We start from the raw sequence: 15668 nt of genomic DNA, 5'->3' as shown, positions 1-15668 counted from the left end.
CCTGCAAAAATTCAACTGCAAAAGTGATGAACTTTAATGACCCAAGCCAGAGCAATCAGCACCAGATCGAGTCGAGTGGCTCTCGGCCAATTAAATTACGCTGTTTGATCACATGACACCGTTAGCCAGCAGTGTGTCTCCTAAAAGAGAGCTGTTTAGAGGTGAGTGATTAAGTTTTTCTCCTAAATAGAGATCATTACAGAACGCCTAGTCCTACTTAAAATCCCATTTATTTTTATTTTATCATCTACTCGAACTAAGGAAAACGTTTGACTAACTCAAAGACAATTTCCACGCCTCCCCTGCCTGACTGCAGAGGCAGTTTTGAATTTAGGAGCAGCAAGATGGAAGCGGCAAACCCTGGCGATTCTCCGGTAAGTATATTGTTTTTTATCTTCAAGTTTGTCTTTTGAAACGTTAATTTTATTTAAATCCGTTGCTCACGTATAAAGTACACAGACGGGGTCTTTGCTCAACTCGTCTGAGGCGTGTCTCACTAAGCGCTACATGCTAGCATCCTGCTAACCGAGCTACCCTTTACATGCTGTGCTTTAGAAAATAGGATACTCGTTAAAAAATACTCCGCAGATATTGATAGATAGACGAACACTGCAAATATAATGTTGTAAACGAAAACGGCCTTTGGTGAAGGGGTAAAATACACCATGAATAAAGCCATAGAGTGAATGGCTGCCATGGTTGCAGAACGGCCTGATTTAATGACAAGAATGGGGAAGAGTGAGGCGAAGTGAACCAAAGCCACAAAACACGGTCAGACAAGGCGGCAAAAGGGCAGTGATCTGTCCGTCAGTATGAAGTTGGTGTGTGCTTTGGTGAACAAAAACTCCAGACCGGTAGCAGGAAGGTGCGAGACTCGTGTTTCACTGGAATAGTGGTGAATTAAAACATCCTTTGTTGGGGACATTTAGGTGTAAATGCATCCATACAGGTGAGACAGAGGCAGACCAGACAGTGAAGAAAACAAGGCAAACATTAGAAATATTAAAACGGAAATATAGGATTAATATAACATACAATTGGGGAAAATGTAAGGAACACAATGTAAATGATATTGTAAAGTCATTAAAACAGCATACTCTGATTAAAAGAAACAGATAATTGGGTAGGAGGATGATGATGATGATGATGATGATGATAATAATAATAATAATAATAATAATAATAATAATAATAATAATAAAATAAAAAAATGTACAAGATGGGTATGTATACTTGTAGCCAGAACTTAACAACTATAAAGTTGTAGCATGTCAGTACCTTACCCCATCCATTATATCCACACTTTCAGAAAAGGATATGGTCAATATCTTTACAAATACTATCTAAACTTAAACTGGATATCCCCTCTGCTTCTTCTGCTTCTCGTATACACCCTCAGGGTTTGTGATCAGCCAGCGGCTGATATGATCATTAATCCTGTAAAATAATATTCTTTCGGTTTATGAATCTGTTTGCATGGATTTCTTAATCTGTTTCCACTGTTAGCAGAAGTTGTGCATGCAGTTTTGGTGTGCTGCTCTCCAAGACTACAAGCTGCGTTAAAGTTGGAAGTAACTGGCCGATGTTCCACTGTTGAAGATCAGCTGTGCCCATTTGTTGCACATTGTGGGTATGGAGAAGTTGAGGCCCTTGCAGGCTACCCACAATTTCCCCAAACTGAGCGATTATACATCTTCCTTCCATATTTGTATCTTGTGTCACTAAAAATAATTTTATTTAATTTTATACATTGATTAATGACCTGCAGAATCTCCTTATCATATTAAGTGATTCATAATTGTCACTTTATGCTTTCTCCATCTTGAAAGTGATGACATCCTTGCATTACATCCTTTAGGTTCATTTTCTGCAGGCAGGTTTCTGACAGAGAACAGGCAGATTTACACTATAACATGCAGCGTTCTATAGATGGACACATAAAGAAATGAAAAATTACATGTATGTGCTAACTTTCTAAACACTGTTACATTAATGATTAAGTAGATAAAACATTTATGTCAGCCTTGGCTCATAGTTCATTTAAAGACAAGAACTTTGTGTGTGTTTCAGGTCCTGCACTCTCAAAGACTGAATGAACCAGCATTGCAGCCATGGGTCACTGTGAGCATCACAGGGAAGGTTGAAGCCGCCCACTCCAGCTGTAAGGCCGGAGTCACGGAGACCTGCACCCACGTCACTGCTCTTCTGTTTAATGTAGAAGCAACAGTGATCTGTGGCACAAGGACTGTTACAGATGAACCTGCATACTGGGTTTTGCTGGGTAATATGACCAAGATACAGCCAGAGGCTGGCCATAAGATAGACTTCTCCTCTTCAGCTGCCCAAAAAAAGGCTCTTGATCAGAACAAACAGACCATCTGTAGTGACAGGTAAAAGGAGCCGTCCTCAAAAAAGAAAAATCCCACCTGCTACTGTGGAGGAGTTGTCACTGCTATAATGCCATCATGTTTTATCTAGGGGTCTAGATTTATGCCTATAGTGCACTGCCATGTAAATAATTTGCATTTACTGAATGAGTATCACTGTTCAAAAATTGAATAAAGAAACAAACTAATTTTTGCCTTTTTTTATTAAAACCACTTTATAGAACATCACATCAGTTACAATGTAGAATCCATGTCACTGGAGAATTTTGATTCAATAAACAGTAAAAAGGTGAGCTGTGAAGACCAAGGACAAGTGCAGTTCACAGGTTTTCTATCCAAGGAATCCCAGAAGATTGCATGGTGTCATTGCCCAGCAGTTGTTCGCAGGACATATGGACTCAACCTCAACAATCCCTCACACTGAGCAGCATGAAGTGACAGTGCAGAGGAAAAACTCCCCTTTAACAAGAAGAAACCTCCAGCAGAACCCGGTTCAGTACCAGCAGCCATCTGGGTTTGGAGGAGAGAGAGAGACACAGAACTACCAAAAGTATTTTTTTTTTTTTATGTGATTGACTGTTGTTGTAATTCAAGCCCTGAGTGTAGAGCAGGTAAGATATAAAGTTGCATCCTAAATTCCATGCTCATGCAGAGTGTTTAGTTTATGACTTTTTCACCTGGTCATTTCTTGATGAACAGATGGTCTTTTAGGGTTGACCAAGCTGGTACCTTGACTCTGTTCTCTGCAAGATGTTGCAAAAAACAAAATCATATGGAGACAATATTGGACACAAAATATATAACAATTTAGTTAAATGTAGCATTAACTCATAAGTCTTGCTAAAGTAAACCTTGTATTCTGATTCATCACAGCAGCAGTTCAGTTGGATGATGTCAGTAACTGCAGCAAGTGTCTTGCTGACTGAATAATTACATCTTGCATAATCTGAAACAAACACATAAAGACAAACAATTTATAAATTAACGTTTGATAAAATCTAAGAATCAATCATTTATTAGATACCAATATGAATATGTCTACCATAAAACTTGTGTGGAGCGAAGTTACATTCAATCAAGATGGTCTGGCATGCTACAACTTTGTAGTTGTTAAGTTCTGGCTACAAGTATACATACCCATCTTGTACATGTTCTTTAACATTATTATTATTATTATTATCATCAAAATCATCATCATCATCCTCCTACCCAATTATCTGTTTCTTTTAATCAGAGTATGCTGTTTTAATGACTTTACAATATCATTTACATTGTGTTCCTTACATTTTCCCCAATTGTATGTTATATTAATCCTATATTTCCGTTTTAATATTTCTAATGTTTGCCTTGTTTTCTTCACTGTCTGGTCTGCCTCTGTCTCACCTGTATGGATGCATTTACACCTAAATGTCCCCAACAAAGGATGTTTTAATTCACCACTATTCCAGTGAAACACGAGTCTCGCACCTTCCTGCTACCGGTCTGGAGTTTTTGTTCACCAAAGCACACACCAACTTCATACTGACGGACAGATCACTGCCCTTTTGCCGCCTTGTCTGACCGTGTTTTGTGGCTTTGGTTCACTTCGCCTCACTCTTCCCCATTCTTGTCATTAAATCAGGCCGTTCTGCAACCATGGCAGCCATTCACTCTATGGCTTTATTCATGGTGTATTTTACCCCTTCACCAAAGGCCGTTTTCGTTTACAACATTATATTTGCAGTGTTCGTCTATCTATCAATATCTGCGGAGTATTTTTTAACGAGTATCCTATTTTCTAAAGCACAGCATGTAAAGGGTAGCTCGGTTAGCAGGATGCTAGCATGTAGCGCTTAGTGAGACACGCCTCAGACGAGTTGAGCAAAGACCCCGTCTGTGTACTTTATACGTGAGCAACGGATTTAAATAAAATTAACGTTTCAAAAGACAAACTTGAAGATAAAAAACAATATACTTACCGGAGAATCGCCAGGGTTTGCCGCTTCCATCTTGCTGCTCCTAAATTCAAAACTGCCTCTGCAGTCAGGCAGGGGAGGCGTGGAAATTGTCTTTGAGTTAGTCAAACGTTTTCCTTAGTTCGAGTAGATGATAAAATAAAAATAAATGGGATTTTAAGTAGGACTAGGCGTTCTGTAATGATCTCTATTTAGGAGAAAAACTTAATCACTCACCTCTAAACAGCTCTCTTTTAGGAGACACACTGCTGGCTAACGGTGTCATGTGATCAAACAGCGTAATTTAATTGGCCGAGAGCCACTCGACTCGATCTGGTGCTGATTGCTCTGGCTTGGGTCATTAAAGTTCATCACTTTTGCAGTTGAATTTTTGCAGGTGAATATTTTTGCAGGGAAATTTGGAGGATAAAAATTCAGTGTCATAAATTCAATGTCTAAAAATACTTGAATTCTGATGATACTATATTTCTTCCATAGGAGAGGGTTTTCAAGAAACACTGTTAAATGTTCAGTTTCTATGCCATATGTTAAAACAAGATCTAGAGTGTGATTAAAGTGGTGGGTGGGTTCTTTTACATTTTGAGAGAAGCCAGTTTGATTTTCCGAGTTTTACAGCTGGGGTGGATGAGGCTAAGCATCAGGCTTTCAAATGAATTAAAAGTCTGTCTGAGTCTTTGGTTGATTAATCCGATTGTTAAGTGATGACGTGACGAATCCTACTTCCGGGCCTAAAGTAGTCTGCGTTTAATATGGCTTTTGTGTTGTTAACATGTTTAATGTTATGTATTTTCTTCTATTTAATCTCAAAAAGCTCCTAAAATAGTGAGTGATCACTGTTGACCTCCCTCGGCTTTTATTACTGCTAATCATTTATTTAAGCTCAGTTTTTAAAACCTTAGGATGTAGCTACAGCCCAGCCCATGCAGCAGTATATGAATGACTAACCTCGTATTGTGGATGGATTATCTCAGTTGTTCTTCTGGCTGAAGTTTGGTCCTTTTACAGCATCCTGCCATGCGATTACATTTGTTCCTGACCACCGAGAACACTCACGTTAACTTTTATCGAGTGGAAAAAAGTTAGCTTGTTTATATTATGCTAACATAGCTGTGTCGCTAGCGGTCACGTAGCACATCATTATATACCAGCTAGCCCAACTTCAGTAACCCTACAAACGTCACTGCTGTTTAGTTTCCTGTCTTCATTTACGCTGGAAGTGATAACAGAGCTGTACGTTTGAATCTGTTTCCAAAACCCCGCAGTCAGGACATGCTATATTGTATTTAGATAGAAGCTAGCGAGCTAACTTCCTGCTAACTTCTAACTCCGTTAAATGTCATAAATTCCGTTTTCATGGATGCCTGGATGTTAAACTCAATTGTTACACCTGGTAGAGCAGAACGCTGATCATTTTATTAAAGATGAAAGACTTTAGACAGTTTTTCAACTCTTTTTTTTTTTCTGTTTGGGAGCTGACACAGTCTCTATGGAGATGGGTTTTTGGGGGGTAGCAGGAGGAGAGAAGCTGCAGAGAGGCGTGTAAGACTGCAACTCTGCTTCCTGGTCCCAACTCTGGATAGTCATATTTTGGGGGGGTTTAATAAATTTGTCCATATTTCTAGAAATGAGAGCTGCTCCATCCAAAGTGGGATGGATGCCGTCTCTCCTAACAAGACCAGGTTTCCTCCAGAAGGTTTGCCAATTATCTATGAAGAACACATCGTTTCTGGGACACCACTCAGACAGCCAGCAATTTAAGGAGAACATGCGGCTAAACATGTCACTCCTGGTCTGATTGGGGAGGGGACCAGAGAAAACTACAGAGTCCGACATTGTTTTGGCAAAGTTGCACACCGATTCAATAGTGATTTTAGTGACCTCCGATTGGCGTAACCGGGTGTCATTACTGCCGACGTGAATTATGATTTTACTGAATTTACGTTTACCCTTAGCCAGCAGTTTTAAATTTCCTTCAATGTCACCTGCTCTGGCCCCTGGAAGACAATTGACTATGGTTGCCGGTGTCTCTAGCTTCACATGTCTGAGAACAGAATCACCAATTACCAGAGTTTGACCCCCGGCGGGTGTGTCGGTTAGACACATGAACAGGTTGGTGGTGTACCTGGGGCTTCTGTTTAGGACTATGCTTCCTCCTCACCGTCACCCAGCCGCCCTCTTTCCCCAGCTGCTTGGGGTCTGCCGGGGAACAGCTAGCGGGGCCTACGCTATCTTCGGCTGCACCAGCTACAGGGGCCTGGCTAGCTACGGGTGAATGAAGGGTGCGAAGCCGAGTCTACAATTCAGTAATCCTGGCTTCCAGAGCTGCAAATATGCTACATTTGTTAGAGATATCATTACTGCTAAAGGAGGCCGAGGAGTAACTAAACATGACACAATGAGCAAGAAAGTGCAGGAGGGACAGGTGAAGTAGCCATGGTGCTAACGAGTCGGCTACGAGCTAAGCTAAGCTAGCAAAACAGTACAGAGACAGTGAGTGAATACTTTGGCTATAAATTAGGTAGTGAGTACTCAGAAAGTGTGCTTCGGATGAAGCACGTGAAGATTATACTATGAAAAAAGAATGTATTTAAAAGTTTTTAATTAAATTGCTAAGCAGATAAGCTACTCAGAAACACCACTGTGTTTGAGCAGGAACAGGAAGTGATACTCTACCACAGAGAGAGTGAACACCAAGTGACCTTCACATAAAAAAATATTTTGGCATGCGACTAAAGAAATCCTAGGTCACACCGGTGCAACCAGCCGTTCGAGCGCCAGTGCAACCGTAGAGCCCTACATGGGAAGCAAGAAATATTCCCATTGCTTAACTGATCTTGAGCCAGGAAGGGATCTATTAGTAACCAGTATGAACAAGTGAATAACTGCTGCAGATAAAAGCTTTGTGTATGCAGCTACACATGTGATTATTGTATAAAGGTTTGACATGGAGACTTGTGTGTGTTGTTAAGTTTGCACCAGTCCAAACTCGAGGAACAGAAACCTGGTTGCCTCTAGGTTAGAATGCAAGTTCGAACAAGTGTACAAGTCTAAGAACCATTACTGGTTCACTTAAATGTTGAAGGACGAATAAATCCCCCTGTAAGAAAACACAAGTCTCTTTTCTCTCAGTTATATTGTTTATAATATTACATCTTGGCTGCGTACGACTCTGGATACTGTAGCTCCTGTGAAAACTAAGGCCTCAAATCAGAAGTACCTGACTCCGTGGTATAATTCTCAAACACGTACACTAATGCAGATGACTCGTAATCTGGAGAGGAAATGGCGTGTCACAAATTTAGAGGATCATCATTTAGCCTGGAGAAATAGTTTGCTGCTTTATAAGAAAGCACTCCGCAAAGCCAGAACATCTTACTATTCATCACCAGTGTTCGGACTAACGCGTTATTAAGTAACGCGTTACAGTAACTACGTTATTATTGTGGTAACGAGCACAGTAACTAGTTATTATGCCAAAATCAGGAACGCGTTACTCGTTACTGGGATTTAGATAGGGTCGTTACTCGTTACTTCGTTTGGTGGCATCGCGTAGTTTCCACAGATTCAGTAACATTAGCAAGTGGTGGAGGCCAGCAGGTGGATGAAGGAAAAGGGACCCGAGGCGGCCGCCGGTCCAAGTGTGAACTGAACTTCAGGTAAGAAGTTATGACCTGCAGTCTCTCTGGGTCAGATATGAACCAAGTTTAGGTGGAGTTTATTTTCGTTATTCTGACCTTTTCCGTACTGTGTGCTAGCTAGCATGACGGAGTTTCTATACAGCTGGGTGGTGCTATGAAGTTAATGATGTTGAACTTTATTTTGTTCATAAGTTATTAGAGTTGCCAACCGTCCCGTCTGGTATTCAGAGAAAATATTACGCGTTTCTTATTGAGGTGAAAAGGAACATTTTGTCCCGTAATTCAGCTGCAATGGAAAACACACAAAGCTGGAGTTATTCTGTGTTTACGCTGCACAGCTGCCTCTTCTTCTCTCATTCTCTCCCCCTCCCTCTCCCGTTTCTACTTCAATCATGAAACTGATCAATGATCAGCTGATCAGCTCTCTTGTTTGTTTATCGCTCACTTTGCGCCGAAAGAGGAAACCAGCGGGTGTCGCGCTAAACAACAGCAGCACGTTTCAGCTTGATCAGCTGTTGTTAGAATTTATTTAATATTAATTTCTAGTATCAGCTGATGTTTGCTGGAGCCACAGCTGTAAAGCTGCTGGTCATGATATGGTTTGGTTATCTGGTGAGAGGGAAACATGAAGATGAAACCAGGAGATGTCCTTACTGAATCATCAGAGCTGTGATGGAGAAACAGGTTTACCTTTTAGGTGACATGGATGAGTTGAAGTTATGAACTGTTTCTGAGAGACAAATAACACCAGGATCCTTTTCTAAGCAGCTGACAGCTGGTAACTGTGCAGGGGCGGGTCTAGCAAAGTGTTGCCAGGGGGGCATGTAGGGCATTAACAGGGAAAGGGGGGCACAAAGAAATACTTTTCTTTCTTATTCTCATTTAAAATGTCTAGCTTTTAAAAAATAATTATCTGAATCTTACAACAAACGATTGATAGATTGATGCATATATACCATCAGAACAGTGTACATCACTGTCACAACAGTGTTTATTTTCATTCAAAGGCTTTATGATTTTTCCTATAATGGTGGGCCGGTCTCTAGTCAAAATGCCCAGGACAATTTTCTGTCCCAGTCCAGCCCTGTATGCAGCTCATCTGCAGTCTGGTGTTACCTACATCTTCCTATTCAGAAGGCAGAATTTCCGAGTTCTGAGTACAATCGAAAGCACCACGACTGCAGTTTTTGTGTTGGATGTAAAAGGCGCACATGACGCTGTGACGTAGGCTAGAATCACGGCAGCAGTCAATGACGGTCCAGGCGTGGGATTTCTCTCGTGGAAATATGCACATTATCTTTTTCTTTCTATTGGTAGGTGGCACAGTGCACTGTGGCAAGTAAGCAAGCTAGAAGACTGCAAAGTTATGGGAGCAACACATTAACAAGAGAATTCTGAGTAAAACCAAAGTTACTTTCCCTAGTAACTAGTTACTTTGAAAGTAACGAGTAACTTGAAGTAACTGAGTTACTTTTGAGAGAAGTAACTAGTAATGTAACTAAGTTACTATTTTAAAGTAACTTACCCAACACTATTCATCACTGATTGAAGAAAATAAGAACAACCCCAGGTTTCTCTTCAGCTCTGTAGCCAGGCTGACAAACAGTCAGAGCTCTGTTGAGCCAACCATCCCTTTAACGTTAACTAGTAATGACTTCATGAACTTCTTCACAAATAACATTTTTATCCTTAGAGAAAAAAATGACCAATAATCATCCCACAGATGTAATATTATCTACAGCTACTCTTAGTACCATTGATGTTAAGTTAGACTCTTTTTCTCCAATTGATCTTTCTGAGTTAACTTCAATAATTACTTCCTCCAAACCATCAACGTGTCTTTTAGACCCATTCCTACAAAACTGCTCAAAGAAGTCCTGCCATTAATTAATGCTTCGATCTTAAATATGATCAACCTATCTCTAATAATCAGCAGTGAAATCTGTGCGAATGTTTTTGTGTTTCTTTTGACTCATCGTGAAGCAGCCGTTCACACTGAATGAATCGTTACGCAGGACGAATTTGCTGCATTTATTTTTTCACATCAAGTTCAATGGTACGATGTTTTGGATGTGTATGAACATCTGACCAATCACATTGTTGTGTAGTGCTGACACAGTCAAAACGCTGTTGTTGTGTCACAGAATGGCTCACATTCTCTGACTCCTCGACTGTGGTCCCATCCTGCTAACAAGAGCTCAAACCGCCCACTGACATCCTGCAATATCAGTCGCTCTCCCTGCACCGTTTGCCCTTCTTGTCATACGAAGCACGTGAATGACTCAGTGATATGACACAGCCCTGCCACGGAGGGCGAGACACCAGCAGCTGCTGATATGTAAGGAAATATGGATACTTACGGATGTGGGTGGCAGGTGGCAGAGCAGGTCAGCCACTAATCAGAAGGTCGGTGGTTCGATCCCAGGCTGCCTCCTGGCTGCATGCCAGATATCCTTGGCATCTTGGGCAAGATACTAACCCCATGTTTGCCTACTGGTGGTGGTCAGAGGGCCCGGTGGCACCAGTGTCCGGCAGCCTCGCCTCTGTCAGTGCGCCCCAGGGTGGCTGTGGCTACACTGTAGCTGCCATCACCAGTGTGTGTGTGTGAATGGGTGGATGACTGAATGTAGTGTGAAGAGTGCTATACAAATACAGGCCATTTACTTCCTTTCATGTGACATATTACTGATGTAGATACACAGGCTATAAGCAGCTGCTTAGAAAGCCAAAGATGCAACATCCCTCGGAAAAAACATGTTTCAGTTTTATTATGTGGCAATATCATGCAGCTCATTAACAGTTATTCCATAATGGAATTAAACTTTTTACTTGAATATTCGATACAGTCCCATAGTCACAAAGTGAAGAAGGTTTGTTGAAATTCTTGCACATTTATTAAAAATCATATTTAAAAATGACGTGTAGCTGAGGCTTCACACCTTTGACTGCAGTTGCAGCTTTAAGTCTTTTCGAGGATGATGCTACGAGCTTGGCACGCATATCTTTGAGCAGTTTTTCCCATTTATCTTTGCAGAACCTCTCAGCCTCCGTCAGGGTGGGTGAAGAGCATCAGTGCACAGTTATTGTCAGGTCTCTCAGGGATGTTCAGTTAGCTTCAAGTCTGGGCTCTGGACATAAACAGAGACATGCCTTTTCTTTCTCCTGCCCGTCCGTGTCATACTATACTACATATATACTATATACATGTCATAGTTTTACTTTTTTATGTTCATAACTTTGTAACAAGTTGAAGCATTTTGTCACAATGGAGTGTTGTGTATAGAAGGCTTTTTGTATGATTACAGGAGGTTAATATAGCTGCAGTTGTACACAGACGCAACCTGCTCTGCTCGGGCCCCACACAGCTCACATAAACTGCTGACAGCAGCTCAGCGTGGCCTGAAACAATAAATATCTGTAATCCCCGCATGTTCCAGTGGCCCTGTGTAGCCAAACACACTGTGTCCTGTGCTGTGTGCTTTATTTCAGAGCTGAAGCTAAAAAATAAGAAAGGGAACTACAACTAACTGAATGTCAGTGTAAGTTAACACACACACACAAACTGCTGACCTAAGAAGTCTAATCAGGTTATAGTCAGTGAGCAAGTCAGAGATGTACCAGGGGGCCAGATCACTGAGATGCTCTACTGGTTCCCAGTTCAACACGCCTTTAAAGTCCTTCTGTTAGTTCATAAAGGGATTTTAATACTGGCTTAATGTGGTTACATCTCTGGGTGTGCTTACTATGCTCCTTTCTGTCATCGTTGTATTTTTACTCAGTTGTATATAGTATTTGTATTTGTATTCTATTTTTATCTTATTGTATATTTATTTTATTTTATTCTACTGTATATAGTATTTTATTTTATTCTATTCTGTACAGTTGTGTACTGTATTTATTCTTATTGTATTCTAATTTTTGCCTCATAACTTTTGCACTGTCCACTTCCTGCTGTGACAAAACAAATTTCCCACGTGTGGGACTAATAAAGGTTATCTTATCTTATCTTACTCTTTAAAAGGTGCTTGAATTCTCTGAGAGGGCTTGTCGTGCACAGCATGAAAACTCTAAGACCAGGCAGCAAAGGAAGTTTGACCTACTTGTTGTGCATTGAAACACTCATTGAGTGTCCTCAGTGAGCAGAAAGGATAAGGATGCCACACCGAGGATGTGGACAAGTGGGTGAAAAATGCATCTGGCAGACAGCTCAGCCAAGCAGAGAAAAACATCCTCGCCAAAGGGCTGAACGTTGCTGTGACGCAGAGACAAACGTGGGCCTGTCTCAGCAATGCAAAGCCCCCAGCATCCAACATCAGCATGGAGGAGAGGAAGGCACTCACATCAATTAATAATGACAACAACATCATCATCCTTCCAGCAGACAAGGGTAGATGCACAGTTTAAACCAGAAAGACTGTCATGAGAACATTTTGTCACTGCGCAGTGAGAAAAATACTTACAAGCTCCTGAAACGAGACCCAGGAAGTGTTTACATGAAGAGGCTGATAGACTGTCTTACACAGTCGACTTTAATGACCAGACCCCATAACACTAGTTATACCCAGGGGAAGCTACACTAAGGTTGGGCGATTGGACGAATATATCGACTATTGGCTGAAGGACCAGCCTGCCTGGAGCGCTGAGAGGTTCACACGCTTCCCATAAAGCCGGCTGAGGTGCTGTGTCACAGTGGAGGAAGTGGAGTGGGTAGGGGTGAGCAGCCGTCACTCGCAATGAATCGTTTTCTCCTGCCTTTGAATAGGACAAGCAGCTGGGACTGTGTCGTGGTTCTTTTCTCCGTGTGTGGGCGTCAGAGCTCAGCTTTGTTGTGTTGATTATTTTGGCCTCGGCTCACCCTGAAGTGTTGACACTTGTGTTGTGTTGCTTCCTCCTCACTAGTCTGTGAATAAGCGACATGCAGTGATTGTTTCCTGTGGCTGCTTGGGTTTGGGGGGAGCAGAGGCCTCATCTATGCTGTGGCCATTCTGTGCATGGACAAGCCGCTGCCTTCAGTGGAGTTTAAGTATCTTGGGGTCTTGTTAGCACCTGCAGTGATGCAGATGTTCTACCAGCCTACTGAAGAACGTGCAGAGGGAACCTGTAAATTTACTTGCTGTGTTCCTACCATCACGTATGGCCAATGGGTAGTGGGTGGCTTGCTCATAGGAGGCCATATGGTTGTTGGGGTTTTTGTAGGGTCTACCTTACAGTATAAATCACCTTGAGGTGACTGTTGTTGTTGCTGGGTCTCCCTTAGAGGTAGGTTGAAGAACTTCAGGAGGAGCTCAGAGTAGAGCTGCTCCTCATTAAAGAAGCCAGTTAAGGTGGTTCATCTCCTGGTGCCTCTGAGCTGAGGTGTTCTGAGCATGAGAGATGATGTCTCGCCGCTGGTTTGGGAACGCCTTGGTTCCCAGGTGCAGGAGGTTGCCTAGGATGTGTGGACTGCTGCCGCTGCGACCTCTGGCCTCTGTTTATTTTAATATGGCACTTCCAACAATATAACAGTAGTGGAGAACAACAGAGAAGTTAAATCCAGAAGAAAAACTATGTTTTTCATCTAATTCAAACTTCGGGTCCATGTGTGCACAGACTATTTAATATATGAGTGAAGTGCCCGATGAAGAAACTGAACTGGCAGACCACACAGAGCAGCACTGAATTATGGGTATCCTGGAAGACAGTCAGAGACCTGCCATAGTGTCATAGCTGCGTGTGCTCCAGATTACAGTGATACTGTGGGTTTGTCCTGTAGTCTGTAACAATGTGGCACTTTAGATCCACTGAAATGAGGCTGTTTCTAATCTTTGGCCATATGGTGCCTGGACGAAGAGTGGGCTGTGGGGGTGGGTGAAGCATGTAGGTCAGCCTGGAACACAGAACCAACTAATCCCTGTTGCCAAACTATAGATGGACAGAAAGAATGCTTCAACCAACAGTCTGAATAATACTGAGCTCAGCTCGACTCCATTAATGAGCACATTTCAGACTTCTCCTCTGAACCCCACTGTGGGTATCTCACTGGAGACTCAAATGAAGAGTAATATCAGCTGTTCTGTAAATGTTCTCAGCAGTTTAATTAGAAAGTAGCTTATTGATCCATCCAAGTCTTAGTGTAACCGCCTGTAGCTTAGCAAAGAACTGTCAAATTCAAAGAATGATCCCAGACTTGATTTCAGTTCAGTTTTCTTTCTATGGCACCAGTTCACAACAACAGTCACTTCAAGCTGCTTCTAGCTTACTCTGAATATCCTCATGCTGTATCTATTGTGAGGTATGGAGTGTTTCTGCCTGGGGCCGTGTGAGATGACGATCAAATTATACTTTTTCGTGGTGTCACAAAATAAACTGCTTACAGCAATGTTTTCATGGTTTGGATGGTCGACACGTGGATGCAGGCACAGAGGATCCCAGCATGACCAGTGAAGACGAGGCAGAACCAGTTAGCTCCAAACGCATCCAGGACCTTACTCCTAAACGAGGGGCTGCCTCTGTAGCATGGACATGGTTTGGTTATGAAACGTCTGACACAGACCTGAACCTGCACAAAGTGGCCCCACCCCCACTCAAACATGACAAACCTCTACCACCTACGCAAGAGTCACGTGACAGAGCGTGGAGAGAGTTTACAGACGAGAGGCAAAACGAGCCGTCAGGTGCTCCAAATAAACCTCAAACATTAGAACAGGCTTTTCCCCGCAGCACGCCGTGTAAGAAATACAAAGAAAATGGCGGCCGTTACAGTGTCATGCATTGACTCCCAGCTGAAACATTCACACAGGTCGAGCTGCTGAGATTCACAGAACTGACAGAAGATGCACTATTTAGTGATCTATGTGGTTATCGGGAGGAGAAATATCATATATCAGGATATGAGACTGTGGTCGTATCACAGCACCCACAGTCATAGAACTGTGACGATGCACAAACCTCTAGAAATTAAAAATATTCCACAGTAGATATTTGTTGTAGGTTAGCTAAGAAATGAAAGAGGAATAAACTGAACAGAAATCTGTAGGAAAATACTGCAACGACAGAAGTGCAGCTTTGTGTAACCCAGCAGGGTGGCTCGGGAGGCAGAGGAGGTCATCTGCAATCAGGAAGGCTGGTGGTTTGATCCCTGGGTACGCCACAGGTACTAAGCCCAAGCTGCTCCTGATGCAGCCATCATAGTGTGAGAGTGTGTGCTAGCTGTACAAAGTGCTGTGAGAGAGTAGAAAAGTGTTATATAAGAACCAGACCAGGTACCAAAGAGTCTTCAGCTGTGTGACACTCACACTGGTAGAGCTCCCAGCTGATGGAGAGTAGAACTGAAGCGTCTGGGAGAGACATAGTTTTAACTTTATAAGCAGCTCTTATCATTTATGTACCAGTGACATTACTGTCATGGCTCTTTCTCATTCATTAGATGGGATGGGCCTGCTAAGCTGATATATAGATGCCCATTGGCATTACCAAGATGGCTGACCGATGCCTCTAAGGATTAATGAAACAAACAGTGCAGTGAGAACAACGTGCGACTTTCCCAAGTACACAACGAGTAACCGCTGTCATCAGCACACACCTCCACGCCCACAGAGATGTTTCTGTGAGCTGAATGTTCCCACAGCTCTGAGTGTGCTTCATGCAGAGCTGAGGCTCCTTCTATGAGGTCATCATCACCAGCTGCTTCCTTTATCACGTCTAATGAT

General features: G+C 42.2%; 1 protein-coding gene and 1 long non-coding RNA gene across 6 annotated transcripts in view; one reads left to right on the top strand and one right to left on the bottom strand.

Annotated features, from left to right (window-relative positions):
- pdzd2 (PDZ domain containing 2) overlaps positions 1-15668 on the top strand; it is a 90354-nt gene that overhangs the window by 11656 nt on the left and 63030 nt on the right. The gene's annotated exons all lie outside the window — the stretch shown is intronic.
- Positions 2573-4675, bottom strand: LOC308403469. Of its 4 annotated transcripts, none has more exons than XR_013972911.1 (4): positions 4346-4551; positions 3239-3333; positions 3065-3130; positions 2573-2897 (listed from the first exon to the last, which is right to left on the bottom strand). It is a non-coding gene; the product is annotated as an uncharacterized lncRNA (long non-coding RNA). The 4 variants fall into 4 exon arrangements; XR_013972909.1 differs by lacking the exon at positions 2573-2897 and adding an exon at positions 4559-4675 and having other exon boundaries at positions 2904-3130; positions 4346-4458; XR_013972910.1 differs by lacking the exon at positions 2573-2897 and adding an exon at positions 4559-4653 and having other exon boundaries at positions 2904-3130; positions 4346-4403.

This window comes from Rhamphochromis sp. 'chilingali', assembly GCF_963969265.1.
Source record: "Rhamphochromis sp. 'chilingali' genome assembly, chromosome: 10".
In the NCBI taxonomy this organism is placed as follows: Eukaryota; Metazoa; Chordata; class Actinopteri; order Cichliformes; family Cichlidae; genus Rhamphochromis; species Rhamphochromis sp. 'chilingali'.
The sequence above is the reverse complement of the archived record's forward strand: the minus strand, read 5'-3'. Positions and strand labels throughout refer to the sequence as shown.